Source organism: Phascolarctos cinereus, unplaced genomic scaffold (assembly GCF_003287225.1).
Source record: "Phascolarctos cinereus isolate Bilbo 61053 unplaced genomic scaffold, phaCin_HiC Scaffold_2;HRSCAF=192, whole genome shotgun sequence".
In the NCBI taxonomy this organism is placed as follows: Eukaryota; Metazoa; Chordata; class Mammalia; order Diprotodontia; family Phascolarctidae; genus Phascolarctos; species Phascolarctos cinereus.
This window is the reverse complement of record NW_027555625.1, coordinates 106,209,114-106,236,967: the sequence shown is the minus strand read 5'-3', so window position 1 is coordinate 106,236,967 and position 27,854 is coordinate 106,209,114.

Sequence of the window (27,854 nt, the reverse complement as noted above, 5' to 3'; positions counted from 1 at the left end):
TCTTGCTCTTAAACAACAAGATACTGACTTGAGTGATGTTGAAAATAATGGTGTCTTTTTCACTCAGCTATGGAGAGATAGTCTTCTCATGCTTATAATGTGGTAGCTGAAAAGCCATATTATGAACATCCTTATTCAGTTGAATGACAGGCTAAGTGACCAGAAGAGAGTAAAAAGTTGTGCCTGAATGGAGTGAGAGAACTGGATGGGAAAGAAAATCCTGATCCAACACATCTCTGTTCGCACTGACTGGGTTGGCAAAATAGGGTTTGCTATGGCTTATATATCTAGTGCCATACTGCTCATCATTTGACTTATGAGTACCAGTGAGGCAAGATTTCTGTGAGTCAAAAAATGCCCAAAGGTTTTATTCCTTGTGGGAGCAGAGAAGTTTGTCTAGCTTTAGTTATCATGTAATTTAAATTGTAATCTCATTTAGATCCTAAATCTATTAGGTTATAAACTGCTTGAGGGCCTGGACTGTCTTCTGTCTCTTTTTGTATGCCTAGAGCTTAATACAGTGGCTGGCATACAGTGGATATTCAATAAATGTTTATTAATTGAATTCATTTGGTGTTTAAAAAAAACACAACAATGTAAGGTGAGCAAAACAATAGGTTAAAACAGGCCTGCACAACATACAGCTCACAGGCTGAACTGAAGGATTTTGGGTAGCCTGCAAAAAATGTAAGTTTGCCACTATGCCCTCTCCTGTTTTTCAACCAAACATTGCCAGTCTGTCTCTAATTTAACATATACGTGGCCTGAAGAAGTTTACAAGTTGTTAAGGTCTAGGTGAAAAGATAGTAAGCATCAGAAAGAAAATGAAATGAATGGCCTATAACATTTAAAATAATTGTAATTTCATGTCTTCAAAAATCTTATCGCATTAGCTCTGAATAGGAAAATTTTCCTCAGGCTATATAATAAATCATTGTGCCATAGTTACAGATGCTAAATAAGTACAATGTGAAGGGAGTGTAACTCAAACAACATTTCATGTGCTTCCTTGAAGCAAATTATCACTTTGGGGCTTAATGATCACTCTCCTTAAATCTTACAATTTTGTATCTCAATGATGGCATTCCCTCCCCAACTATTTGTGCTTTTAGAGTTGTGTACTACTTACTATAGATAATCAACATCAAATCAATGTGATAGTTCTATAACTTTTTTTGAATCATATGTTTATCAAGCTGATCATTATAGTCACCTCTTACTATAAGAATACAATTGTACAGAGAGAGAGAGAGAGAGAGAGAGAGAGAGAGAGAGAGAGAGAGAGAGAGAGAGAGAGAGAGAGAGAGATTTAAGTCTGTGAATTGTAGGTCAATGACTTTAACTTTGATTCCCAAGAAATTCTAGAATAGATTAATAAAGTGATAGTGGAGATCAAGAAAAGTAAGATAAAATCACAAAGAACCAACACGGCCTCATCTACCAGTCATAATATACTTATGTCATTTCCTCTTTCTAAACAGTCAGCAAATTTGTTTACCAGGAGGGTGTTGTAGGTGTAGAAATTACAGAGAAATGGGGATTAGATTATACAACAATTAGATTGATTTTGAACTGGGTGAATGTCCATATTCTAAGAATAGTCCTTTATGGTGAAATGTCAACTTACAAAGAAATCTGCAGTAAAGTACTTCATGTATCTTTTTGACCCTATAATGTTTATCAGTGATATGAATAAATGATACCCTAATCACATTAACAGATTACACAAAGCTAGGAAGGATAGCTAACAGTCTGGATGACAGAGTAAGAATCCCAAAAGAACTTGAGAGACATGCAAATTGGGCTAAATCTTAGTAAGATGAAAGATAGGGTTAAATGTAAAGTCTTAAATCAGAGATCAAGAAATCATCTTCAGAGGACAAGATGATGGTGAGAAGGGGGTAAGTTTTAGAAATCAAGATGTCTAAAAGAAGTTTGGGGTAGCTTAATAAATTGCAGTCTTAATATGTCAACTGTATTTGATGGAAGCCAAAAAAATTTTTAAAAAAACTATTATATTCATGATGTACCTTAAAAGAGGCATAGCTTTCCAGCAATGGCTCTACTGCCTTGCTCAGACTTAGATCTGAAGTATCAATATCATCTTTGAGGACTTCTTTGAGGTCATAAGGGGATAGCTTGAAGCACCTGGGGATATTTAGCCTAGAGATGAGAAGGATAGGGAACAATATCATGATTACAGTTTTCAAGAACACAAATGGCTTGATTTCAGGAAAACAAAACAAAAACTTCTAACAACCAGAGTTATAAAAAAGATGAGTTATCTCAGGAAAGAATTAGTTCTCCCTTTTTGGATGTTGTTAACAGGAAGGTGTGCTGTAGTGAAGATTCTTTAATAGGTATGAGTAATGAACTGGAATCAATGACTCTTCCCCTTCCAACTCTGAAATTCTGTGATTCTGATTGGAAATCACCTTATTCATCCAGTTTGGGCCTGACTTCAGGCACACTTTATTTTACCCCCTACCCATCTCCTCACCAGTCTTCTTATTGCCTTGGAAAAATGCCCTAGAGGATTTAACACTTTAATCTCTGGAACTTCCATCCTGGAGCCCCAACTATCCTTACTGGTGGTTGTGTCAGTTGCTTATTACATCTGGCCCTTCTCTAGCTGTGTTTTATTGCACTATTTGGCCATCCTCTCCCAAGGTACCTTTTCTGTCACTCATGTGATCTCCTCACTTTCCCTATCTTAACTATAGTTAACTATAATTCTTAACTATAATCAAGTCAATTATGTCATTGTTCCTGTAAATGGTGTTTGAATCAACTCCTCTACAGCTTCACTCACCAACACTATAACTTTCACAGAAAAGTTTTCCTATCCCTTGTCAGTACTCCTTCTATATATTATCTCTTCTTTTTAAAATATAAGTTCCTTGAATGCAAGGTGCTGTCTTCACTTGTATATCTCTAGTACTTGGCATATAATAAGCTCTTAAAATATTTTCCTTCCTTCCTTCCTTCCTTCCTTCCTTCCTTCCTTCCTTCCTTCCTTCCTTCCTTCCTTCCTTCCTTCCTTCCTTCCTTCCTTCCTTCCTTCCTTCCTTCCTTCCTTCCTTCCTTCCTTCCTTCCTTCCTTCCTTCCTTCCCTTCCTCCTTCCGTCCCCTTGCTATTTCTCTTTCTCTATCCATCATGTGCATAGACCTTATTTAAGGTTTATAAAATTCTTTCCTTGGTGGAGGCAGAACCAAGATGGAAAAGATTAAGCAAAGACTCCCTAAGGTCTCCCCAAAACCCTCTAAAAACTTTAAATAATGCCTCAAACCAAATTATGGAGTGGCAGAATCCGCAAAAGGATGAGGTAAAACAATTTTCCAATCAAAGACAACTTAGAATGTTGGCAAGAAAGGTCTGTTGAACTGGGACAAGAGTAGAGATTTGTCTAGGTTAGGCTGCACTCCAACAAACCAGTAGTAGGCCTTGGGGGGACTGAATCAGTGGCAGCAGTAGTGATTTCCAGACCTTTTAGTCCACAGATGGTAAAGGGGTCAGACAACAGGTTAGAAGGAAACTGCAAGAGTCCCTTTGCTAGCATTAGATGTAGGACTCTGTTGCATTGCCCATAGGCAGATCCAGGTCATAGTCCTGGGTCTGTCTCAGGGTGAGGAGGAGTGCTAAAACACCAGAGTTTGCTGCCACAGGGGAGCAGTGACGCTGATCACAGTTCCAAGGTGGAAAAGAGTGCTTGTGGTCACTCATAGACCAATGCACAGTGCAGGAGAGTAGTAAAAAACAACCTCTGCCTAAATCATATCACCTTGGAAGAACCAAAAACTTGAAGGTCCCCAGAATTATCTCTGAAAATAGCTGCACAAAGAACCTGAAGCTTAGGACAGTGCCCCCTCCATTCTGGAAGCAGAATTTTACTTTAGCATAGATAAAAATGTCAAGAAATTTGGCTGGAAAATGACCAAACAGCAGAAAAAGATCCTGGCAATAGAAAGTTATTATGATCACAGGGAAGATCAAAAGAGAAACCCAGAAGAAGACAACAGTCTTTCATGTACAATCATCTTTTTTATTGTACTAGGTTATGGAAATGCTTATTTTATTCCATAAATTTAAAAAATAATTGATTAACTAATTATAAAATAGACTATATATTCTGAAAAAAAATACTTACAAAGAAAATAGACTAAGGAGAGATAATTTTAAAATTATTGGATTACCTGAAAGCCATAATATAGTAAAAAGATTGTAAATATCATGCTTTAAGAATCCATAAAAGAAAACTGCACAGATATCATAGAACCAGAGGGCAAAGTAGAAGTTGAAAGTATACACAGTATACACTCCTAGAAGAGATCCAAAAATGAAAACTTACAGGAATATTATAGCCAAATTCTAGAGCTACCAGGTAAAAGAGAAAATACTTCAAGCAGCCAAAAAGAAAGTGTTCAAATACCATGGAGCCAAAGTCAGAATAACATAAAAGTTAGCAGCTATCATGTTAAATAAATGGAAGTCCTGTAATAAGATATTCTGGAAGGAAAATGAGCTAGATTTATAACCAAGAACATGCTACCCAATGAAACTGAATATAATGCTTCAGTGGGAAAATGGATTTTTAATGGAATAGAGGACTTTCTGATGAAAAGAACAGAGCTGAACATAAAAATTGACATTTGAATACAAGACTCAAGAGTAGCATAAAAAGGTAAACATAAATAAGAAATCATAATGGACTGCATAAGGTTAAACTGTTCATATTCCTATGTAGAAAGATAATCATGCAACTTTTAAGGACCTTATCATCAGGGCAATTAGAGGGAGTCTATTTAGATAAAGGGCATAGGTATGAGTCAATAATATAGACTTGTTTACAATAAGAGAATGGAAAGGTGAGAAAGAGGGATGCACTGGGAGAAGAAGGAATGGAGAGAAAGGTGGGGAAGCAGGTAATTCTTGAACTTCACCCTTATTTGAACCGATTCAAAAGGAAAGAATATGCGTAAGTGCATACACACACACACACACACACACACACACACACACAGAAATAGCTGGGTATACACATTCATCTTACCCAATAGGGAAGTAGGAGATGAAGGTCCTATGAAAAAAGGGGAAGGGTGGAGGGTGGTGGTAAGATGGACAATAAATTAGAGCAGAGATAAAAAACCAAAAATATTTTGAGGATGGGTCAAAGCAAAAAAGAAAAGGATAAATAAAAGAATAGGATAGAGAGAAATACAAAGCAATCATAACTGTGAATGTGAATGGGATGAACTCACTCAAAATGCAAGCAGATAGCAGAATGGATTAGACAGCAGAATCCAGCAATCCAGCAAAAATCTTGTTTACAAGAGATACACTTAGAACAGAGTTAAAAAAGGGGGGGATTGGGACAGAATCTATTAAAGTAAAAAAAATCTGACTAAAAGATATATTCAGGAAAACTACATTTTGTTCAAAGGTATCAGACAATGAAATAATACCAATAATACATTGTGTGTGTATGTGTCTTTGTGTGTGTGTGTGTGTGTGTGTGAGTGTGTGTGCATGTGTGTATGCACCAAATGACATAGTATCTAAATTCCAGAAGGAAAAGTTAAATGAGTTGCAGCAGGAAATAGACAGTAAGACTATGGTAGTAGAGGACCTCAATTTCTCTCAAAAACTAAATAAATCCAATCATAAAATAAACAGGAAAGACATTAAGGGCACCTAGGTGGATCAATGGATAGAGAGTTGAGCCTGGAGTGAGAAATATCTGAGTTCAGATCTGGTCATAGACACTTACTAGCTGTGTGATCCTAGGTAAATCACTTTGCCTTAGTTTTCTCATCTGTAAAATGTAGACAATAATGTCATCTACTTCACAGGGTTGTTGTCAGAATCTAATGAGATGATATAAAGTGCTTGGCAAAGAGCCTGACGTAAATAAAGCAAACATGACTTAAGTTTTAACTTTTCATTAGTAGACTTTTAGAAAAGTTATATGTGATAGAGTGCTGGAAAATATTGAATAGGAAAAAAAGGTGGGTGTATATCTATTATTCAGCTCTAAAAAATTGACAATGCGTTAGGATACAAAAACCTTACAAATACAGAAAAGCAGAAATATTAAATACACACTTCATACAGTAATGCAGTAAAATTATATCAATAAGGGGAAAGAGATTAAAATTAATTGAAAACTAAATAATTTGATCCAAGAGAATGAATGGATTAAGGAACAAAACAAAGAAATAATTTCATTAAAGATAATGACAATGAGGCAACATACCAAAATTTGTGGGATGCATCCAAAGAAGTACTTAGGGAAAATTTGATATTTCTAAACACATATCAATAAAAGAGAAAAAGTGGATATAATGAATTGGGCATTCAACTAAAAAAAAAGCCAAAAAAAGAATAAATTGAATATCCTCAATTAAACACCCAATTGGGAATCCTGAAAATTAAAGGAGAAATTAACAAAATTGAAAGTTTAAAAAATTGAACTAATAAATAAAACTAGGACCTGGTTTTATGGGAAAAGAAAACCAATAAAATATATAAAACTTTGGCTACCTTGATTAAAAAAAATACAAATAAAGTAAAGGACAGACACATGTGCATGAAAGATTTATAGCAGCTCTCTTTATTTGTTTGCAAAAAATTAGAAACTTGGGGGATACTCATTGATTGGAGAATGATATATGTGGTATATGATTATGATAGCATACTATTGTGCTATAAGATATGATGAAGGACATTGTTTTGGGGGAAAAAAAACTTGGGAAGACTTAGGTGAACTGATGAAATGACTTACATAAATTGATGCAAAATGAAATGAGCAGAACTGCATGGTAACAGCAAAATTGTAAGAATAATCAACTGTGAAAGAATTAGCTTCTCTGATCAACACAATGATCCACAATAATTTCAAACGACTCAGGATGAAAAACACTCTCCATTTTCAGAGAGACATCTGGTCCCAATCTGGCTGCAGATTGAAGCATATTTTATTTTATTTTATTTTATTTTATTTTATTTTATTTTTTCTTACTTTTTCCTCACAGTATGAATAATGTGGAAATATGTTTTTCAGGGATGCACATGTATAATGGGTATCATATTTCTTCCCTTCTTGATGAATGGGGAAAGAGTGGCAGGAGGGAGAGAATTTGGAACTGAAAAAAATTAAAATAAACACATAAACATTAAAAATAAAAAAGTTAACAAGAATTCTCTGGACTGCATTTCTAAGAGGAGTCTTTTTGCATTATCGTGAATACCTCCAGTATAGGGGAATGCAATGCTTTCTGAGGAAATCTATTTCACTTTTGGATAGCTTTATCAGGAATTTTTTTTTATTCCTTCAAGCCTAAATTTGACTTTTCACAATGTCCACACTGTGTCAGTACTTTTTCCCTCTAGGGCCAAGATGAATAGGCATAGTCCATCTTCTACATGATGGCCCTTGCAATACTTGAATCTAACTCTCATGCTCTCCAACAAGCTTTTCTTCTCCAGATTTAAAACTCCCACCTCATTCAACTGATCATCACATAATGTGAATCATCAGCCTCTTGGTCCAACCCACAATAAAAGTATGCTCACTATAAAATATCCAACAAATGTTCACATAGCCTCTGCTTGAAAAATTCCAAGGAGGAAGTCCCAAAGCCCTTTATCATAATTCTCAGGCTTCTTTTGTTGCTTTTCAATTCATCAATATTCTTATTAACGTGTCATGCCCAGTATTCTAATATTCTAAAACAATATTTCAGATGTGGTTGTTCAGAGAACAATAGGACTATCACTTCCTTATAATGCCTCCTTAGTCCTGGGGTCCTTTTCTCTCTTATTGTAGTGAAGGATTATATTGCCTATCTTGGCTGCCATATCACATTGCTGATTCATGAAAGTTAATGAAAATGCCCAGTTCTGGTTCATGCAGACTGCTCAATATTTTCTCTTGTCTTCTATTTGTGGAGTTTAGTTATAATCACTAAGCTTATTTTTGAACTGAAGAGTAAGTTGATTTGTTGAACCCAAGTATAATAGTGTAATTGTTACCACACCTGTTTTACAAATGAAGGAAATAAGATTTGAAGAACTTTAATGCCTTTCTCACAGTCACAGAGTTTGTAATCGGAAGATCTGGGGGGAGCAACACAGTACTACTTTATTTCATATTGTCAAGATATATTCTGACAACAAGGCCTAAAACAAAAGGCTACACAGGACACTAATGTGAAATAAGACTGGCCAGGTAAGTTATGGACAGATTGTAAATGACATTTAGTGGCTAAGGAGTTTATACTTTGTCCTGTAGGCAGTAGTAAATTATTGAAGTTTTTAAGGGGCAAGGGTAGAGACTGACATAATTCAAGTGCTTTTAAAAAATGAATCTGGAGGGATTCTGTAGAAGGCATGATGGATTGGAGAAGAAAGATCTAGAAATAACAAGAATAATAAATAATAGGCTACTTCAATCCCTCTGGAATGATAAAAAAGTGAGAAATGCAAAAGATTTTGCAAAGGAAAATAAATAAAACTAGCTAAATTTTTATTAATTTATTTTTAATTTTCAACAATCACTTTCATAGGCTTTTGAGTTTTAAATTTTTCTCTCCCTCCCTTTCCTCCCCCTTCTCCAAGACAGAATGCAGCCTCATATAGGCTCTACATATACATTCCTATTAAACATATTTTCACGTTATTCATGTTGTAAGGAAGAATTAGAACCAATAGGAGGAGCAAGAAAGAGGAAACAAAACAGAAGGGAAAAAAAGGGCAAATATTATGCTTCGATCTGCATGCAAACTTCATAGTTCTTTCTCTGGATGTGTACAATATTTTCCATTATGAGATTTTGCAGATGTCTTAGATCCTTACATTGTTGAGAGGAGCAAAGGTTTTCAAAGTTAGTCATCACAAACATGGCTGTTACTGTGCACAGTGTTCTCCTGGTTCTGCTCACTTCATTTCGGCATCAGTCCATATAAGTATTCCCAGGTTTTTCTGAAGCCCACCTGCTCACCATTTCTTATAGAACAATAGTATTCCGTTACATTCATATACCACAACTAGTTCAGCCATTCCCCAATTGATGGGGATCCCCTCAATTTTTAATTCACAGAAAGATCTGCTATAAATATTTTTGTGGATCCATTTCTCATTTTTATGATCTCTTTGGGATACAGCCTTAAAGTGCTATTGCTGGGTCAAAGGGTATGCACATTTTTATACCCCTTTGGGCATAGCTCTAAATTGCTCTCCAAAATGGTTGGATCATTTCACAACTCCATCAGCAATTCATTAGTGTTCCAATTTTCCCACATCTTTTCCAGCATTTATCATTTTCTTGATTTGTCATGTTGGCTTTTGACAACCACCTCCCTCAGCACCCCCTTCCTTCTATTAGCCCTCTCCCTTTTCTTTCCCTTTACCCTTAATACTTCTTCCCTCCCTTCTTAGCATTCCCTCCCTTTTCTTTCTCATTTCCTCTCCTATTGCCTATAGGGCAAGTTAGATTCTATACCTAATGATTATTCCCTTCTTGAGGCAAATCTGATGAGAGTAAAGTTTAGACAATGCTCTTCTCCCTCCCTTCTTTCCATCTACTGTAATAGGTTTTTGTTCCCTTTCCTGTAAAACAATCTACCCTTGTCTGCCTCCTCCTTTCCTTTTCTCCCAGTACATTTCCTTATTTAGATCTGATTAATCCACTTACTTAGATCCATTTAACCCACTTAATTAGATTTTTTTTTGTCATTACATCAAAGTCAACTTATACCCAAACCTCTCTGTCTATGTATAGCCCTTCAAAATGGTGGTATAATAACAATACAGTTCTCCAGAGTTATAAGTGATATTTTCCCTTGTGGGATGTAAACAGTTTGCCCTTATTAATAACATGGGTTTTTTTCTGTCCTGTTTACCTTTTTATGTCTCTCTTGAGTCTTGTATTTGAAGATCAAAATTTATGTAAAGCTCTGGTCTTTTTAACAGGAAGGTTTGGACGTCCCCTATTTCACTGCATGTCCATCTTCTCCCCTGAGAGATTATGTTTATTTTCACTTGGTAGTTGATCCTTGGTTGAAATCCAAGCTCCTTTGCCTTATGAATATTGGGAGGAAAGAAGTAGAAACAATAAAGGGGAAGAAAAGGGAGAGGGCTAATAGAAGGGAGGCAATACTGAGGGAGGTGGTGGTCAAAAGCAAAACACTAGTGAGGAGGGAAAGGGAGAAAGGAGAAAGAAAAGCATAAACAGCAGTGGGGGGAAAGGATGGAGACAAAGACACATATATAAAAATAAGTAAATATGAATGGGATGAACTCTCCCATAAAATCTAAGCAAATAGCAGAATGGATTAACAACCATAATCCTACAACATTTTGTTTACAGGAAACACGTTTGAAACAGAGGGACATACACAGGGTAAAGGTAAAAGGCTGGAGTAGTATGCTTTAGCTGAAGTAAAAGCAAGCAAACAAACAAACAAACCAAAAAAACAGAGGTAGCAATCCTGATCTTAGACAAAGCAAAGCAAAAAAAGATCTTATCAGAAAAGATAAGGAAGCAAACTACATTCCTCTAATAGGCACCATAGACAATGAAGTAATTTCATTACAAAACATATATGCACCAAATGGTATAACATCCAAATTCTTAGAGGAGAAGTTCAGGGAGTTACAGGAAGAAATAGACAGCAAAACTATACTAGTGGAGGACCTCAACCTCCCCTTCTCTGAACTAGATAAATCTAACCACAAAATAAACAAGAAAGAAGTTAAGGAGGTGAGTAGAATATTAGAAAAATTAGATATGGTAGACCTCTGGAGAAAATTGAATGGGAATAGAAAGGAATATAATTTTTTTTCTTGGCAATACATGGTACAAACACAAAAATTGATCAAGTACTAGGTAGGGCATAAAAAACTTCATGAACCAAGGCAGAAAGGCAGGAATATTAAATGCTTCCTTTTCAGATCATGATGCAATAAAAATTATGTAATAAAAGGCGACGGAAAGATAGACCTCTTGGAATTGTGCTTCCCAGAGTTTTGCTAAGGCACCAAGAGCCTTGGCTGCCATAGAATACTGTGGCAAGTGGTGATTTTTCCAAGCTGGTTTCTACTGGTTCCCCTGCTCATACTGAGGCACTCAGGAGTCCTGGTGTTGGTGTTTGCCTGTTCTACCACCTGGAGTTCTGAATCTCCCCTGGTATGGTGAGGTGTGACTTTCTGCTAGTTTGGTGGGATGTCTCCCATTCTGTATTGCTCTCCCTCCCCCAGAGCAAGAGGGGCCTTTCCCCTTCATCTCCTAAGCTTCCTGGGTTACAGGACTGCTGCACCCCATCTTTCTGCTGGTTCAGCTATTTCAAGGTTTTTCCTAGGGCAGTATTTTCTGGACTTTCAGACGTTAATAAGGGAGGGTGAGAGCTACTTCTTATTCTGCCATCTTGACTCCAGGAAGTGGAACCAACTTTTTTCTTTTAAAGTAAAATTATGGTAAACTTCACTTGTGTTCTTTAAGTGGACATTCATTGGGAACTTGAAGAAAGACAGCCAAGGGGCATGCAGGGTGTTGGAAGGAAGCTGATCTGATAATGATACACAGTAGATATTCTAATGCACCATCAAGAATTGATGGTGAAGTTAGCTTAGTCAATAATATTTTAACATACCAAAATAGAAGACCAATCCTGAATAGTAGGCTTAATTTCAACAACAACAACAACAACAACAACAACAACAACAAATCCTCCTCTCCCTTCTAACTGGGAGGCTGGAGGGAAGAGTATTAAACTTTTCCCAAAGCCTTCATTTATAGAGGATAGAAATAAAACTTCCAGCTCATCTACTTCCTCTCTGCAGCTTTGAATGGTTTCAACTCCATGGAATAAGATGTCCTTAACAACACCAGCTACCCATGGTATCTTGTACCTATCCTTTCCATCTTCCTTTTGTGTGTTCTCTTCTCCCATTAGATTGTAAACACCTTCAGAGCAGATTCTTTCTTTTTCTTATTTGTATCCCCAACACTTAGCACAATGCCTGGCACATGGTAGTACTTAATACATGTTTATTAATTGAATTATTGAATTGAAAAATTGAATCTGTTCATGATTCTTTGCTGAAGGTATATGTTTATATATCAAATGATTATGTGGCCTACTCCAACTCTTTCCTTACTTTATTTGGAATGGACCATGTACAGAAGAACCAAAGGGAATGATCTGAGCATACCATGATTGAAAAAGGATCAGTATTTTTTGTGAATTCAAAGTTTGTCTTCAGGGTAAAAAGTAGAACCATTAAAAATTACTCCTAATTTGTCTTATGGTGATGATTATAGTTGTTATTTGCCAAGCAGTTTTCCAACTGCTGCTGCTTTCTCCTACTGTTTGCTGGCCTTCAGCTCCTATGGGAGCTCCAAGGTAACAGTTTGCCAGTCCTTAGCTTTATAGTCCTAGGGGTTGGCTTTAGGTCATTTGAGACAGATTGTTTCCTAGTCTCAGCCAAAAGAACCTATGTAGTATTCTGTAGAAGTCATTAATTTTTATTTCTATTTTGAATTTTTTAATCCTATTCCTGTTCAGTGCTTAAACTCATATCTGAACATAGGTCCCAAAATTCAATTTAACTCTTGTATTACTGAATCAATAACATGATTCCCCTTCAAATTTTGATATTTCCACTTGTCAAAACTATAAAAGGATTGGCCAGGATCTTTATAGAGAGATTTCTGTAAACTGATTGTCCTTTTTTTTTTTCAGAGAGGACCAATGACATCATAGGGTGATGGCTTGACTGGCCAATGAATTGGATTTAACTAAAGCAGAGTTGCACAAAGTCATCAGCCTCACTCACTTTTCCATAGTCATTGAGGTCCAGTGGTAAGACAAAAGTCAGAAAGACCAGAGAGGCCCAGGATATGTTGGATAACCTTAGAATCTTCATTGTCTGACCAAGTTCTAAGCATTCCACAGTGCCTGCTTCAGCTGCCTTCATGGCCATTGGAACAAATTGTTCTCATTTGCCCATTTCAACAGGGGAAGTCTTCACATGCTTCAAACAAACAGACTTGAGGCCTGTCAGTTTACCCTCAAACTAGTAATGTTAAACTCAAATAGAAAAGGATCCCTATACCACACATATTGACTTAGAAAACAATATATTAACATTATCTATGTAGTATTGCATCTTTATTTTGTTAAATGCATCCCAATTATATTTTAATCTGTTTTGGCCAGTGTTCAGGAATTTTGCAGCCTCAGCAATCTGACACTTCTGCTATCAATCCATCATGCCTGTGATTAAATGTAAGTCAACTAAGGAGCTGACTCAAGAGCCCATAAATTCAGGAACAAACCAGATCTAGAATGGATTAGGCCAGGGGTGGGGAACATGTGGCCTGACCTTGAGGCCAGCTGCAGGTTCCCCACCTCTGGATTAGGCTGTTGACCTTTGCTCTACATCCAGCTTTGTTATGCATTCATGCCAGCAACAAAATCTCCAATTTCACAATATATTTATTTTTATGTGTGTCCTATCCCTTTTCTAGACTGGATCCTCTATGAAGGAAAGATCTGGGTCTTCTGTAGGCTTTGGATTTTTTTGCATCACCTATCAGAAAACCTGTGTCTCAGTAGGCCTTCAATCAAGCTTGGTTTATATGAGCTGACTTTCACTGCAGGATTCCATACAGGGTGGGTGAGATTGCCTCAGAGATTTCATCCCACTCTGAGATTCCATGATAGAGAACAGTTTATTTTATTCTTGGTCACCACTAATTATCTGTAGGGAAATCTTGTATTTTCCTTACTTGCAGTCACTGCTATTTGCAGGAAATCTGGAACGCAATTATTTTTTTTTCCCTTTCTCAAGAGCGTGTTCAGGTGAATTCATGAGTTTATTTCTTTTTTTTTTGTTTTGCAAATGTACATATAATTTGAGGATCTAACAAACTGAAAGCTCAATAAATGAGTCATCCATTGCAAGAAAGAACCCACTGCTGGTAGGGTTGCTTGTTCTGTCAGGTAGTGTCACCCCTGTGTTTACAGATGTGCTTCCTTTTGGGGAGAAATATATCCTGGGGGATTTCAGTATCTGTTTAGTACATTTTCTTCTGTTGCTACCAGTCTGCTCATTAGTTAAATGTTGTGGTGTTAATGCTTTCGGCACTCTGTGTAACTCCCATGCCCAATGCAAGATATGTTAGACTGTCATTTTTAGAAGACCAAAACAAACCTTGAACAATGACATTCCTGGATTTTAGGCTTGCATGTTAATTGGGCAAATGTTAGCAAAACTCAGCAAACCTAAAAAGTAGCTTGTTAATTTTTAATCTAATGATTAGAAGAGCTTGCTAATAATTTTCCCTAATGAGCCAATATTAGGTAATGTTATTAGGCTATAATATACTCTCAATACAATGTGATTGAATATATATAGTTAGTTCATTTTTATTCTATTATTTATTTTTATTTTATATAGTTTCTTTGGCTGAGGATATTTCTTATTGGTTATGCCATTTTTTCCCCTACTACTTTCAGGTTAGGGGTGATAGAAAGAGAGAAGGTCATGGGATCATAGATTTTGAGTTGGCAAGGGTCTGAGATCTAGTCCAATCCTCCCATTTTACACATAAGCAAGCTAAAGCTCATAGAGTCTGTGGCTTGCTCTAGGTTACAAAGGTTAGTGATCCAATATTTTAACCCCAGTTGCCTTGACTTTCTATCTATCCAGTGCTTTTTTCACCACTCCGTTGTTGCCCCCCTTTCTATTATTGGCAATAGAACCACTGGGGGAAAAACAAAACAAATAAAACTAAACTAAAACACTTCCATATGCCAGTGGTGCTAGGGAAAAAAAAAACTTCCTCTCCCGTTGTTCCTATTAAGTTCAAGAAGCTGAGATAACTTTCTGATAAAAAGAGTTACTTGTTTAAAGAAAAAAGGTCATATGGACAGTTCTGAAGCTACAGTTTAGAAGACAATTCAACAACTCTCCCCTATCTAGCCCTATATTCAATTAAACTAAATAAGTATTTATTAGGCAACTACTATGTGAAGAGTCTTGTGTTTGATATTAAGAGAAAAAGAAACTAGTCAATAATCATCTATTAAGTACCTACTATTGTGCCTAGCATTGTGCTAGATGTTGAGAATAAAGACAAAATATTTTTTCCCAAAATCTCTTTAATTTTTATTTTTAAAATTTTTTTTCCATATGCTTTTGAGTTGAAAATTATTTTCTCCCTTTTTCTCCCCCCCACCCTCCCCAAGATGGTGCACAATCTGACATAGGATTTACATTTACATACCCATTAAACGTATTTTCACATTAGTGAAATTGTAAGTTAAAATTAAAACCAATAGGAGGAACCATCAGAAAGATGAAACAAAACTCAACAGAAGATAAAAATAAGTGAGAGCGATTCAACTTCCATAGTTCTTTCTTTGGATGTGGACAGCATTTTCCATTCCGAGGCCTCTGGAGATGTCTTAGATCCTCGTAATGCTGAGAAGGGTTCAATTTAACATTCTTAGTCATTGCATAACGTGGCTGCTGTTGTGTACAAAGTCCTCTTGGTTCTGCTCACTTCACTCAGCATCAGACTATATAAGTCTTCCCAGGTTTTTCTGAAGTCAGCCTGTTCATCATTTCTTATAGCACAATAGTATTCCATTACATTCATATACCACAACTTGCTCAGCCATTCCCCAATTGATGGGAATCCTCTCAATTTCCAATTCTTTGCCACCACAAAAAGAGCTGCTATGTATATTTTTGTACATGTGGGTCCTTTTCCCATTTGTTTGATCTCTTTGGGATATAGCCCTAGAAGTGCTATTGCTGGATCAAAGGATACACACATTTTTATAGCCCTTTGGGCATAGTTCCAAATTGTTTTCCAAAATGGTTGGATCATTTCACAACTCTACCAACAATGTATTAGTGTTCCAATTTTCCCACATCCTCTCCAACATTTGTCATTGTCCTGTTTTGTCATGTTGGCCAATCTGATAGGGTATGATGTGGTACCTCATAGTTGTTTTGATTTGCATTTCTCTAATTAATAATGATTTAGAGCATTTTTTCATATGACTATAGATGGCTTTAATTTCTTCATCTGAGAACTGTCTGTTCATATCCTTTGACCATTTATCAATTGGGGAAGACAAAATGTTTCTTATCCTGAGGGAACCTAATTCTATCATGGGGGACATATTCCTATATAGATATATAAAAAAGATAATTGGTGAAGAGAGGGGGAGACAACAGCATGTAGATAGATCGGGAACATACTCACAGAAGGCAGAGCTTGAGCTGAGATATGAAGGTGACATGAGATATGAGCTGAAAACTGAGAATGCCTAGGTATTCTAAGAAGTAAAGGTGAAGACGCTAATGAGAAACTACCAGTGCAAATGTCTAGAGATGGGAAATGGAGTGACAGGTTTAAAGAATAATAAGAACAAAAATATCACTGTGTTGGAGCAAAAAGACTGGAGGAGTTGATGAATGGCTGTGAAAGGTTTTAAATGCTAAATAGAGGATTTTATATTTGATCCTAGGAGGTATTAGAGAATGACTAGAGTTTATTAGGCAGCTAGGTGGCAAAGTATATAGAGTGCCTGGCCTGGAATCAGGAAGACCTGAATTCAATTCTGGCCTTAGACATTTACTAACTGTGTGACCCTAGGTAAGTAACTTAATTCTGCCTCAGTTTCCTCATCTTTAAAATGAGTTAAAGAAGGAAATGGCAAAACATTTCAACATCTTTGCCAAGGAAACCCCAAATGAGGTCACGAAGAGTTAGACACAACTGAAATGACTCAACAACAAGAACAACAACAAAGAGTTTATTGGTGAGGGGAGTGACATGGACCTATCTGCACCTAAGAAAATCAGGTAAAGGATAGATTATAAGCAGGAGACACTTGAGGCAGAGAGGCCCACAAGAAAGCTTTTACAGCAGCCCAGGCAAAAGTTGCTAATGATCTAAACCATGGTGGTGGCCGTGAGCATGGACAGAAGACCAAAGCAAAAGATACTGAAAAGATGACAAGATTTGTAACTGCATGGATATATGAGGTAGAGAAAGTGAGGAATAAAGGTTAACACAAAGGATGCACACCTAAATGAATAGAAGGAAGGTGGTACCATCTATGAAAATAGAGAATTCTGAAAGACTCATGGGTTTGGGCCAAAAGATAATGTGTTCTTTTTGCATACATTGAATTTGTGATGGTTGCAAGTCATCCAGTTTGAAATGCCCAAAAGAAACTAAGTGATCAGTGAGACTGAAGTTTAGGAGATGGACCAAACCTGGCTATATGGATCTGTTATAAGTTATATTCAGAGAAATGATAATTAAAGTCTTGGGCATTTATGAGGTTCCCCAAACACACAGTGTAGGAAATGAAGAGAAGTCCCAGCACAAAGCTTGAGGGCAAACAAAGTGTTAGGTGGCATGATTTGGGTAATGATCTGACAAAAGAAGCTGAGAAATACTGGTCACGTAGGGCTATGTATGATAACCAAGATAGAACAGTCAAATGGCTATTGCAATAACCTCAATAGATGGTAATGAAAGCTTATATAGAGACAGGACTTTGTATTTACTTCTCTGTGTACATGGTATATATCCCCAGGAGAATGTAAGAAAACTCTGGGAGGATGGGAATTAATTTGGTTTTGTCTTTATATTTATTTATTCTTTTGGTTCACAGACACCACCTAAGAAATTGAGGAAAATATGCCAACAATTCTTCTTGACTTATTTCATTCATTGTATTGTTTTTTTAAAAAAATTATTTATTTTTAGTTTTCAACATTCACTTCCATAAGATTTTGAATTTTAAATTTTCTACTCCTCTCTCCCCCCTGCCACTGATAGCATACAATCCAATATAGGCTCTGCATATACATTCATATTAACCATATTTTCCCATTAGTCATGATGTAAAGAACAATTAGAACTAGTGGGAGGAAACACGAGAATGAATCAATAAAATAAAACAACAAAGGAAAAGGAGAGCAAATAGTATGCTTCCATCTGCATCCAGACTCCATATTTCTTTCTCTGGGTGTGGATAGAAATTTCCATCATGAATCTTTTGTAATTGTCTTTGATTCTTGTGTTTCTGTGAAGAGCCAAGTCTATCAAAGTCAGTCATCCCATAGTGTGGCTGTTGTGTGCAATGTCCTCCTGGTTCTGCTCATTTCACTCTGCATCAGTTCATGTAAGTCTTTCCAAGTTTTTTTTTTAAATTCTGCCTGCTCATCATTTCTTATAGCGCAGTAGTATTCCATTACATTTGTTTACCACAACTTGTTCAGCCATTCCCCAATTGATGGACATTCCCTCGATTCCCAATTCTTTGCCACCACCAAAAGAGCTGCTATAAATATTTTTTGGACATGTGGGTCCTTTTCCCATTTTTGTGATCTCTTTGAGATACAGGCCTAGAAGTGATATTGCTGGGTCAAATAATATGCACAATTTTATAGCCCTTTGGGCATAGTTCCAAATTGTTCTACAGAATGGGGGGATCATTTCACAACTCCACCAACAATGTATTAGTGTTCCAATTTTCCCACATTTTCTCCAACATTTGTCATTGTCCTGTTTTGTCATGTTAGCCAATCTGATAGGTGTGATGTGGTACCTCAGAGTTGTTTCGATTTGCGTTTCTCTAAGCAATAGTGATTTAGAGCATTTTTTCATATGACTATAGATAACTTTAGTTTTTTTCCTCTGAGAACTGCCTGTTCATATCCTCATTCATTTTATTGTTGTTTCCAGTCCTTACCACAGTGCTTTGGATACAGTAGGTGTTTAATAAATGTTTGTTATTGAATTGAAAGAGAGAGAATAGCCAGGCATTTTCCTATATCTTTGGAAATAATGTTAATCATTCATCTAAAAAAAATAAATTATTCTTTAATATTGGGAATTTTATTATCTCAATCAACTGGCAAGTGCTTATTAAATATTCTATTTATTCTGTGGCAGACACTGATCTAAGGACTAGAAATACAAGCACAGTGATAAAATAAGATGGTTGGTCAATCCAAATATACTGGGGAGAACAGTGCATACACTTTCCTAGGTTTTCTGAGTAATGCCTATGAGCTAAATGAGTTAGAACATTTTTGAAAGTATATGTATAGATTCTTTGGGTCATGAGAACATAAGAAAGTAGGGTTAGACCATCATGAAACTGGGATCATTCACCTATCAATTTATAAGGAAACCTGAAGGGTTAATCTTTCTTGAAGTTCTAAATGGATTGTTAAATGCTGATATTTTGAAATGTTTCCTACTTGTCTTCTAAACAGAAAGGGCAGAGCTTTTAAGAGTAGGAATAGTGACTAAACCTGGGAGTGTATTGGTATAGTGAAGTCTCAAGGAGTAAACTTTATCAAATGCAGCTTGTCTCTCCAAATAAGATACCTCATTTGCAACTTACTTTCTGAGAAAGTTGCTTAGAGTCCTGAGAAGTTATGAAGGTCAAATAATAAGTGTCAGAAGCATGATTTGGAACTAGGCCTTTCTAGCTCCAAGACCATCTCTCTATTTATCATGTAAAGCCATTTTAAAATCTTGTCTCTCCTCTACCTAATACTGTGTTTGTTGATGTTCATTTGTGTTCTACTGTTTGTCACCCCATTTGGGGTTTTCTTAGCAAATTTACCATTCCCTTTTCCAACTCATTTTACAGATGGGAAAACTTAAGCAAACAAGATTAAGTGTTTTTGCCTAGGGTCACATAGCTAGTAAATATCTGGGAACCAGATTTGAACTCAAGAAGATAAGGCTTTCTGACTTCAGGCCCAGAACTCTATCCACAATGTCACTTAACATATAGCATTGTAGGGCTTGTGAATGAAGAATTGGTGAGAAGGACAAAATCTAATATCAGACCCAGAATAAAGGCAACTTTAAGAATGATACAAAACTATATTTTCTTCCCCTACTGCTGGTAATTTATGCACAGCTGTTGACTATGAATATATTTCTTAATATAACTAATGTAGCCTGTACTAATCTTTCTCCTTAAAAAGATTTAGATGATGAGTACATTTTGAGCAGTTCCAGGGCAGCTAGGTGGTTCAGTGGATAGAGTGCCAGACCTGGAGTCAGGAAGACTTATCTTCACAAGTTCAAATCTGGCCACAGAAAATTAATAGTTGTGTGACCCTGGGCAAGTCACTTAATCCTATTTGCCTCATTTACTTCATTTGTACAATGAGCTAGGAGAAGGAAATGACAAACTGCTTCAATATCTTTGCCAAGAAAACCCTAAATGGAGTTATGAAGAGTTGGACAGTTGGACGGGACTGAAAAACAACTGAACAATAAAAGTCTGAGAGTCCGAGGACATTGTAACAAGCACAGATGAATAATAATAGCTTTAAGTGATTTGAATAATACCACTGAGACAATTAAGTGAACCACAGCGACTCCATCTCGTGATTCAATTCTGAAGCTAGCTCAGTTCCCTATCTATTCAATTATGAGACTAATCCAACTTCTGTCTTGTGAGACAACTTTATTCAATTTTAGGAATTTGGAGAAAACTATTGCATTGTTTGAATCTTTCCCTATGTGACTGGGAGGCTGGACTACTTCAACCTGCTGATTAGAGACTCTTAAAAAAAATCCAGGTTGTGCTGATCAGAAACCTGGTCAGATTCAGAGATTGATGCGAGGCATTTTCTCACAATTATACATCTCAAGCAACCCCTATGTCTTATTTGTAAACTGGCCCTGTACTGATCAATCACTTTTTGTATGTTCTTTTACGTTCTTTTGTTTGTTCACAGACACTTGAGGGTAGTGGGACACCTCTTCTTTTCAGGGAATTGTACCTGTTTTCACTCCCGCTTTGAACTTAAAAAAGTCCCTATAATTTCCTCCAATTAGAAATCAGATTAATGTTGTATCCTGGTTAATTGTTTCTTTTTGATTAATTTGTCTTATTTGATTAATTGTTTTTAATGTATAAAAGTCAACCCTTGTATTTAGGGTATAACCTAAGGTGAGGAATGGGACTTGTGCCAGTTTTGGGGGCAATTGGCATGCTTGCTTAATAAATCAGTATCCTTGAAAGCTTGAAATTCTGTTTTCTTAGTCATTTCATCCTTTACCCTTCATACCACCCAAGTGCTTAAGTCAATCAGTTAAGCATTTAAGTGCTTACTAGGAGATGAGCACTATGCTAATCTCTGAGAATATAAAGAAAGCAAAAAGACAGTCTCAACCTTAAGAAGCCCAGACTAATAGGAGAGAAAACAGATAAATGAATATATGAAATAACCCATATAGAGGATAAATAGGAACTAATTAGCAATGAAGTTATTAAACTAGAAATAATTAAACTAGCATTAAGAGTGATGAAGGAGGTTTCCAGTAAAAGGTGGAATTTTACTTGGGACTTGAAAGAAGCCAGGGAAGTAGGAGGAGGAGGTGATGAAGAGCATTCCAGGCATGAGGAATAGCCAGAGAAAATGACCAGAGCTTAGAGATGGAGTGTGTCTTATTTGTGGAATAGTAAAGAGGCCAGTGTCACTGGTGGGGGACTGGAGGGCTAGAGTCAAGAAGTAAGGTGTAAAAAGACTTGAAAGTTATGTGTGTGTGTGTGTGTGTGTGTATGTGTGGGGTGCAGGCCTGGGTCATGAAAGGCTTTGAACAACAAAGGAGTTTGTATTTGATTCTGGAAGTGATAGGGAGCTCCTGGATTTTAAGCAGGTAGGTGATATGATTGAGCCTGTCCTTTAGGAATATAATTTTGGTGGCTGAATGGAAAATGTACTTGAGTGAGGAGAGAGTTATGGCAGACAGAATAACCAGCAGTCTATTGCAATAATTGATATTGCAATAATGTGATATAATGAGGGAAAATCCCAAATGGGGTCACAAAGAATGAGACACTACTGAAACAACAACTAGAGAGCTGGCAGTGTAAGAGGAGAGAAGAGTATGTGATGGAGAGATGTTGCAAAGTTGAAATTAATAGGCCTTAGCAACAGATTGGATATACTGAGTAAGAGAAATTGGAGATGACATGTAGGTTGTGAGTCCAAGAAATTGGGAAAATAGTGATTCCCTATCAATAATAGAGAAGTTTTCCTTTCAAGGAGCCAGCCTAGCTAAGCCATGGAGTGACTTATCCATCATCAATTCCACTCACTACAGGAAATATCATCAAGGCTTCACAGAAGAAAGAAGAGTTTCCACAATCATGGGTTAGGAAGATACCATAATTCTAACTGGGCAGCTAGGTGCGACAGTGGATGGAACACTGGGCTTAGAATCAGGAAGATTCATGTTTCATGAGTTCAAATCCAGCATCAGATACTTATGAGCTGTGTGACCCTGGGCAAATCATCTAACTCTATTTGCCTCAGTTTCTTATCTGTAAAATGAGCTGGAGAAGGAAATGGCAAGCCACTCTAGTACCTTTGCCAAGAAAACCCCATGGGGTCACGAAGAGTCAAACACAACTGAACAACATCATTCAAAGAATTTTTCTTTCCTTATTAGTAAAATTTCCTTTTAATATATTTAGTCATGAAAACATACACAGATAGAATTAATATAAGTATGTATACAGGGATGTCTAGTAAATATTCCTCATATTTTGCATTGGTGCTGAGCCAAATAAGTGATATGCTATCATTCCCCCTTCTTCCTCCAAAAAAAAAGGAAGAGAAGGAGGGAAGGATGGAGAGAGATAGAGAAAGAGAGAAAGAAAAGGAGGAAGAGAGAGAGAGAGAGAGAGAGAGAGAGAAGAGAGAGAGAGAGAGAGAGAGAGAGAGAGAGAGAAGAATCCCAGGTGCCTTGCTTAGAAAACATAGAAATTATCCTAATATAAATGTCTTTGATTTAATTTCCAAGGAGACATACTACTATTTTACTTCCAAGATATGAATGGGATCTCTTTAGCTCTATGAGCCTATGTTCAGAGCAGACAGAGTTCTCCTTGAATACAGAGGCCACCCAGGAGCTCCTGGACGCTACATTTTCCTCTTCTATTGGAAATTTCTTCAGACATTGGTAATGGAACCATTCTTCTCTCCAAGTCCCTAAACCCATCTCCATGTGGAAAATGATTTTCTTTTGGGAGGGAATCACATTTTACAAGGCTTCTTTTGAGTCATAAAGTAGTGCTCACCTTGCAGACATTTTTGAGAATTATTGAGTTCTTTATTTGTTCTTTTTCTAGCTTTTTTAGTAGCATGCCAAATTCATTAATCTCCTCTTTCTCTACTTTATTTATGTAAGCATTTAGAGATATAAAACCTCCTCTAAAAATCACTTTCACTGCATCCCATAAGTTTTGGTATGTTGTCTCATTATTGTCATTTTCTTGGATGAAGTTGTTGATTATTTCTATGATTTGTTGTTTGACCCACTCATTCTTTAGGATTAGAATATATAGTTGCCTTTATTACATATAACTTTTATTGCATCATGATCTGAAAAAGATGTGTTTAATATTTCTGCCTGTCTGCATTGGATTGTGAGGTTTTTATGCCTTAGTTCCTGATCAGTTTTTGTGTAGGTGTGATGTACTGCCAAGAAAAAGGTATATTACTTTCTATCCCCATTCAATTTTCTCCAGAGGTCTATCATATCTAATTTTTCTAAAATTCTGTTCACCTCCTTAACTTCTTTCTTGTTTATTTTGTGGTTAGATTTATCTAGTTCAGAGAGGGGGAGGTTGAGGTCCTCCAATACTATAATTTTGCTGTCTATTTCTTCCTGTAACTCCTTGAACTTCTTCCTCTAAGAATCTGGATGCTATACCACTTGGTACATATATGTTTAGTAATGATATTACTTTGTTGTCTATGGTGCCTTTTATCAGGATGTAGTTTCCTTCCTTATCTCTTTAAATTAGATCTATTTTTTGCTTTTGCATTGTCTGGGATCAGTATTACTACCCCCATTTTTTTCACTTCAGCTGAAGCATAAAATATTATATTCCAGCCTTTAACCTTTATGCTGTGTGTATCCCTCTGTTTCAAATGTGTTTCTTATAAACAACATATTGTAGGATTATGGTTGTTAATCCATTCTGCTATCCACTTCCATTTTATAAGAGAGTTCATCCCATTCATATTCACAGTTATGATTACTATCTGTGTCTTTCTCTCCATTCTGTACCCCCCCTTATGCATTTCTCTCTCCTTTTTCCCTTTCCCTCCTCACTAAACTTTAGCTTTTGACCACTGCCTTCCTCAATCTGCCCTCACTTCAATCAGCCCCTCCCTTTCTTTTCCCCTTTTCCCTCCTACTGTCTATAGGGCAAGTTAGATTTCTGTACCTGAGTATGTTATTCCCTCCTTGAGCCAAATCTGATAAGAATAAAGTTCAAACAATGCTCATCTCCCTCCCTTCTTTCCCTCTACTCTAATATCTTTGTGCCTCTTCATGTGACATAATTGACCCTTTTCTGCTCCCTCCTTTCCTCTTCTCCCATTACAATCTTTTTTCAGCACTTAATTAGGTTTTTTTTTATCATCACATCAAAATCAACTTAAACCCACCCCCTCTATCTATGTATATTTATATTCTAAATGTGGTAATAGAGATACAGTTCTCAAGAGTTATAAACATCATCTTCCCATGTAGGGATATAAGCAGTTTGACCTTATTGAATGACATGTTTTGTTTTGTTTTTTCCTTTCCTGTTTACCTTTTTATGCCTCTCTTAAGTCTTGTTTTTGAAGATCAAATTTTCTGTTGAGCTCTGTTCTTTTCATTAGGAAAATCTGGATGTACCCTATGTCATTGAATGTCCATCTCCTCCCCTGAAAGATTATGCTAAATTTTGTTGGTTTTAATCCAAGCACCTTTGCCACATGGAATATCATATTCCAAACCCTCTGATCTTTTAATGTAAAAGCTACAAGGTCCTGCATAGTCTTGACTGTGGTTCTATGATATTTGAATTATTCTTTTCTGGCTGCTTGCAGTATTATGTCCTTAATCTGATAATTCTGGAATTTGGCTACAATATTCCTTGGTGTTTTCAACTTGGGGTCTCTTTCAGGAGGTGATGATAAGTGGCTTCTTTTGATGACTATTTTACCCTCTGGTTCTAGGACCTCAGGGCAGTTTTCATTAATGATTTCTTGGAAGATGCTGTCCAGGCTCTTTTTTTCATCGTGGCTTTTAGGTAGACCAATAATTCTCAAGTTATCTCTCCTGGATCTATTTTCCAGGTAAGTTGTTTGTTCCAATGAGGTATTTTATGTTTTCTCTATTTTTTTTCTTTCTTTTAATTTTGTTTGACTGATTCTTAATGTTTTATAGAATCATTCGTTTCTACTTGCCCAATTCTAATTTTGAATGAATTGTTTTCTTCAGTTAGCTTTTGTACTTCCTTTTCCATTTGGTCAATTCTCATTTTTAAGGAGTTGTTTTCTTTTTCCATTTTGTCAACTGTATTTTTTTTTAGGCAATTGGGGTTAAGTGACTTGCCCAGGGTCACACAGCTAGTGAGTGTCCAGTGTTTGGTCTGAGGCCAGATTTGAACTCAGGTCCTCCTGATTTCAGGGCCAGTGCTTTATCCACTGTGCTCTGTCAATTGTATTTTTAAAGGAATTGTTCAATTTTTCTTCTACCTCCCTAATTTGACTTTTAAAATCCTTCTTGAGCTCTTCCAACAAGACTTTTTGGGCTTGATATTAGTTCATATTCCTTTTTGAGATTTCAGATGTGGGTATATTGCCAGTGTTTTCCTCTCCTGAATTCGTGTTTTGATCTTCCCTGTTACCAAGCCAGTTCTCTATGGTCATTGCTTTTCTTTGTTGCTTCTTGCTTATGTTGCTTGCCTTTTTTTTTTTCTGGCTTTTAAAGTTGGTCTCTGCTTCTGGGGCACAGGGGATACTAACTGAGGCTTCTTGTGCTGGGGACTAGGGACCTGGTGGGGCCTCAGATGTTGTCAGCTGGAGGCTGTAGGTGTCTGGTAGTTTACCTGGTGCTGAGCTAGAGCTGATGGTGGTGGCTATTGTGTGCCTGGTGTTGGTGCTTGCCTGCACTACCACCACAGGGCTCAGGATCTCCTGCTGGTTTGCTGAAGTGGGGCTTGCTTCTGGCTTGCTGGGACACCTCCCATACTATACTGTTCTCCTTCAGCCACAGCAAGAAGTACCTTTTCAATTAATCTCCCTAGCCTCTTGAGCTAAAAGACTGCTGTATCTAGTCTTTTGATTGTCTCCATTATTCCAGGATTTTTCCTGGGGCAATATTCTCTGGTTTTTTTCCAAGATCAATAAGGGAGGGTGAGAGCAACTTACTGCTTACTCTGCCATCTTGGCTCCAAGAAGTTGAAATTCATTGAGTTATTTAGCTGCTCCTCTGAGACCCCACATCTTAGCTGATTTAAAGTACAGTTATCCATTCCACATCATGGGGGTTAGAGACATGGCACCCCCATGAGCTGGAAAATCTGCATAATTTTTTGGCCTTCCCTTCATATTGGAGAAAAAGTCTGAATTATCATGATATTAAAAGATAAAATACATTCATATTATACAGTGCTATGCCTATATTTTATGTGTTTCTGAGTTTCTAAACTTATTCTGTCTTATCCATTGGTCTTCATGTGTCATTTGTGGTTTTGCAAATCTCCCCCAAAATTCTCATTTAATTTCTTATATTGACAAACAATATATCGAAACTGCAATGGGGAAAGTCACAATGTGGAAGCAATAACTGTATAGGGAAACAAAATTCACTATGGCAATAAATGGGGTGGTAACCATAGACTAAAGAGAAGACAAATTTAAGTGATGCTGTCAAGGTTGAAAGAATCAAATTTTGTGGCTGACTGTATATGAGGGAGGAGGAGAAAGTGATGATTCTGGGATAATGACAAGGTCACAAACCTAAGTGGCTGGAAGGATGATGATATTCCCACTAGAAATAGGGAAGTTGAGAAGAATGGTTGGTTAGAGGAACAAAGATGATTTAATCATAACCCATCTATGCCTGTTAATCCTGTACTCCTTGCTTTTTCCTATTAAAAAATGAAAAGTTTTGTGGGAAGGAAGGGAGGAGCCTGTGCTTACTTACTTTCCCTGGAGTGCAGAGCTTCCTGTTGTGGGACACTTGCAAAGTGATTAGAGGACTGGGGGGAGGATATTGGCAATGAATGGTGCTACAATTTTATCTGGCTTTGACCTCATCAATTAACTAGAATTTTTCTCCCTGAAGTTCCTTGATTGCTAAATCTGACAGTCTTAGTCATCATTCTTCTTTATCTATATGCTACATTTGACATTGTTGACTATTATCTCCTCCAAGATACTCTTTCCTCACTCAGTTTTTATCATACCCCTTTTCCTGATTCTTCTCCTGTGTGTCTAACTGCTCCTACTCAATCTCTTTTGTTAGCTTATCACCTATATCATGTTCTCTATGAATGTTCTCCCCAGTTTCTCTCCTGGGCCCTCTTCTCTTCTCCCTCTATACTTTTTCTTTTGATAATTTAATGTGACCACAGGTTTCAAAATAATCTCTATGCAGATGATTCATATATGCTCATGTATACTTTATATATATATATATGTATATGTTCATGTAAATATATATTCATGTGTGTGTAAGTGTGTGTATTCTCGTATCTCAATTTCTCCCCTGAGCTTCAGTCTTAAATGACTGATTGCCTCTTGAAAACTGGAGTCATCTTATTTGCTGCAATCATCTTAAACTAAACATGTCCAAAACTGAACTCATTATTTTTCCCCTTCCATTTCCCTTGTCTTTGTTAAAGATAACACTATCTTTCCAGCTTCACAGCTTTATAATCTTAGCATTATCCTCTGTTCCTCATTTTCATCATCCCTTATGATTGATCAGTTG